Below are 5,000 nucleotides of genomic sequence, written 5' to 3' on the forward strand. Positions count from 1 at the left end.
TAAATTATGTGTGACCAAATTGGTCTCAGATATTTTTCTATAAATTTTTCTTCCGTTTTATAAATCCTCTTCTTGCTGATGTTATATGTCTTATATATTATCCTTTCCTTGTTAATTTGGATGAACGTTTCCAGCTGTAGAAACTCTGCCAAATCAGATTGGAGCCTGGTGTAGCCATCTGGTTTCACCAGTCCTCAGTCAAATCGTTCAACCCATGCTAGCATGGAAAGCGGACATTAAACGACGATGATGATGATGATGATGTTTGTTCAATTGGGGATACTTTTATCTCAGTCCCCTCATTTTTGAACAGTTTTGGGGAAAGTAGCCAAGTTTCAGGAGCTCATCGATGAGAGTCCACTATCACATATGGAAGAATTAGCAATTAAAAGCACAATAAATGAGTATAATATAAAGCAAAGTAAATATCATAAGATAAATATAATAAAATGAATATTATTATATATATATATGTGTGTGTATCTTTATGTATTGAGGTTGGTTCTTTAAAGTGTTGTAGTGTGATGTTATAAAAAAGACTTTTATATATATATAACAATTTTAGGAGGTGCTAAATAATTCCAAAGGAATAAAAAGAACTTGTAACAGTTGTAACCGTAACAGAAAACATTCAAGCTGTAAATCCAATGAAAATATTTATGTGACTTCTATGCCCCACACCTAATACGCTTAATCAGTCAAAAGTCTTTTTTATAGCTTCACATTGTAGTGCTTCGGGGAGCCGGTTTCAATGCATAAGGATGTATATATATATATATATATATATATATATATATATATATATATATATATCTACACTCTCTGAGTGGTTGGCGTTAGGAAGGGCATCCAGCTGTAGAAACTCTGCCAAATTTAGATTGGAGCCTGGTGTTGTCATCCGGTTTCACCAGTCCTCAGTCAAATCGTCCAACCCATGCTAGCATGGAAAGCGGACGTTAAACGATGATGATGATGATGATGACATGAATTTTTTAAGATTTTCCAGTTCAGTGTTGATTTTTTTTCCTCCTTTCTTCCCGTTGCTTTTGCGAAATTTAATTTTTCTTTCCTCCACCTTCTTTTCGTCTTTTTTTTCACCTGTTGCAAAAACAGGCATATCAGTAATGTCGATTGGCGACTCCATAATAGAGCTTTGGCAAAACGCCGAACACAATTTTTTTTTTGGAGGGTTTTACACCCCACAAATACAGTTCAACAATAATTCCCCTGAACGGAGGAATTAATGACAAATTGCTTTAAGACAAAGCAATAACATGGTTCTTGGAGATATCAACACAATAATAGACACTTACTTTCCACAAAAAATGTAATAATCCAAAACTCCATAAAAAAAATTGTTCGCTAAATATCCAAATAACACAACACAGCACTAAGAAATTATCTTAACGAAGATTCTTTGTTGACTATGGTATTACTCATGAGGCAAAGAAATTTATACGATGTGTAACATGTGACAAAAGGGCGTTTATTCATGAGCACAAATATAAAAATTACCATGTAGAATTAAAATATATGAGACACGTGACAATATGGCGTTGAAGGAGAAGCGGGAAGAAAAGCTTAAAAATAAAAATTGATAAGGTATGTGCATAGACAGGAAATCAGACAATATTATGCTGTTATGTTATTTTTTTGCGACTTTTCTTATTTTATCTCATTTTTAAATATTAGGATACATTTTTTGAAGTTACTTGACCTGAAGAGTGTCCTCATTATGAGTGGTATTTATCTTGATCGATTCATTGTAGATTGACTAGATATTTTCCACTTTTATGTGGCCATGAAACGCACGTAGTCTTTCATTCACTTTCGTTTTTATAAATTTACTAAACTGATTAAAATATTTAGTCCAATATTCTATAAATTTCTTACAAATTTTCTCTTGGATTTTTTAGATTTTTAAACGAGTATTTTGTGTAGTACGCTTTCCTTGGTGGTGTCTAATCTCATTCATCGTTTGAGTTGCACCATGGTGGTTCTTCTCTAAATTATTAATATATATATATATATATATATATATATATATATATATATATGTATTATTTATAATTGCATATATGCATATATGTATATATGTATGTGTATATATATATATATATATATATATATATACACACATTATTATGATTGACCGTTGACTGAACACTATTCAATTTTTTTTCTCCGTGTTTTTCTCCTTGTCTCTGTATTCTTTCTGTTGAAGAGCGTAGCTCGAAACGTCAAAGACTTTCCGTATTCCCGAGCGTCATACTAATACATCATTTTGTTATTTACACCACCTGTCCTCGTCTGTTGTTGTTTTTTCGTACATTCTCCCATATATATATATATATATATATATATATATATATATATATATATATATATATATATGTATGCATATATATATGTGCAAATATATATATATATGTATATATGAGTGTGTGTGTATACACATATGTGTATATATATGTATGTATGTATGTATATATATATATGTATGAATGTAGATATATATATATGTATATATGTTTGTATATATATAAGTATGTATCTGTATATATATATGTATGTATATATGCATGTATATATATATGTATGTATCTATATATATGTGTGTGTGTATATATATATGTGCATATGTGTGTGTATGTGTATATGTATGTGTGTATATATATATATGCACCTATATATATATGTATGTATGTATGTGTATATGTAAGTATATATATGTATGTATATATATATGTATTTATATGTATGTATATATATATGTATATATCAATATGTATGTATATATCTATGTATGTGTATCTATATTTATATATATGTATGCATATGTATATGTATGCATATATATGTATGTATATATATATATATATATGTGTGTGTGTGTGTGTGTGTGTATATATATATGTATGTGTATATATATATGTATGTATGCATATATATATGTATCTATATATATATATGCATGCATGTATATATGTATGCATATATGTATATATGTATGCATATATATATATATATATATATATATATATAGATGTATGCATATATACATGTATGTATATGTATATATATATATATATATATATAGATATATGTATGTATATATAAATTAGTGTACATTTAAACACAAGAGAAACTACCTTTAACAGGCAGATTTACACACTAGAAGAAGCAGTGAAAACAACCAAATCCACATTTAAGAACAATTTCGAAGGGAATGAAAAATAAAAACTTTTACCTTGTTATTTCTTTACGGTCAAGCTAGGTTTTGAATTTTATTTAGCAAATAAAATAATTTGCCAGGTGAAATTCTCATCAGTGACCGCGCCATAACATTAACATATAATTTAGAGACAAATAACATGTGTCTCACCATTATATATTATGAGTTTTCAAATTCACCACACACAAGTACAGTTTCAGTCTGCAGCAAATAAAAAAATGCCAAACTAATCTTCTGAAAATGCTAAAATCATATACATAAAATATATAGGGTAGTGAGTTTTTATATTTATATATATATATATATAGTTTTAGGGAAAATAACCAATTTTCAAGAACTCATCGATAAAAATCCACTATCACATATATTATATTATATATTATTATTTTTATATATATATATATATATATATATATATATATATATATATATATATATATATATATATATATATATATATATATATATATATATATATATATGTATGTATATATATATATATGTATATATATATATATATATATATATATATATATATATATGTATATATATATATGTTTAAAAATGTAGAGACTCAAAACACGGCCGATCTATATTCCATTTATTTAATTCTTTACCATTCGATGTCAACATTTCTGTGCCCAAACTCTATCCAGCGACTGATCCGTTGGATGTCTGATATTTGGCACTTCCTCAGGAATGGCTTCTATCAGAACAAATTACGAAAAAACACAAATAACACAATTAACGATCGTAACAGATTAAAATACCTAACTATAACCACGCTGCCTTCATTTTGTTTACTATATACAGGGAAGGTAACTCCTTAATCTTTCCAATTGCTATCGCTCTCCTGTGAATGTCTACTAGATTAATTTGTTTATTTATTAATTTATTTATTGATTATTAATTTATTTTTCGATGTTTCTTTATTTTAGTGATTATCCCCGATAGGTAGATTATTTTTGTTGCCCCTGGGAGGTTATCATTGCTATTATTTCATTTTATATTATTACTGTGTCTTATTATTGGGCTGAGGGAACTCCCTCCAGAAATCCTTGCTCCTAGGAATCTTTTCAAGCTCGTTCACTGATATATTCAGTAATATTTTAATATATTATCATTCTTTGCTGTTATCATTATCTTCCATGGGTTTTATACTAAGATTTGAACCTCATCTCTTCTTACTAAACTCCTCAGTTTGTTATCTTATTCCCAGTTCCTATTTTAATTTCATATCTATCCTTATTATGGTAGAGTCATGCACTTATATCCTGCTTAGAGATCTAACAATTGGCTGTATCGTACTGTACTATATTACCCGTTCCGTTTCTCTTATTCATCCAATCTATACTGAATTGTTCCTAGGTCTGGGTGGCAGATTCCTAACCGCCGCTTACATCTTTATTACAATTCTATCTATATGCTCTGCTTCCATCCTTACTACTGTGTGTGCTCACAAACTCTTCTCCTACTATTATTTTTGTTATTGTTATTATTATTATTGTTATTATTATTATTATTAGTAGTAGTAGTAATAATCCTATATTGGCACTTATACAATCTACACTTATAGGCTGCACAGATTATAGTGTCACAACCTATGGTTGGTTTTAACTATTAGTGGTTACCTCCTATTAATGGATAATTTGGGGTTCTAATTGAGATTATTTTTAACTGACCCATTACTACCGTGATCTTTTCCTTAAATTATAGGTACGGTGTCTTTCTAGTTATAGTCATGTATCCATTGTAGTTTAACTTA

The sequence above is a fragment of the Octopus bimaculoides genome, chromosome 2 (assembly GCF_046866305.1).
Source record: "Octopus bimaculoides isolate indiv1 chromosome 2, ASM4686630v1, whole genome shotgun sequence".
NCBI lineage: Eukaryota > Metazoa > Mollusca > Cephalopoda > Octopoda > Octopodidae > Octopus > Octopus bimaculoides.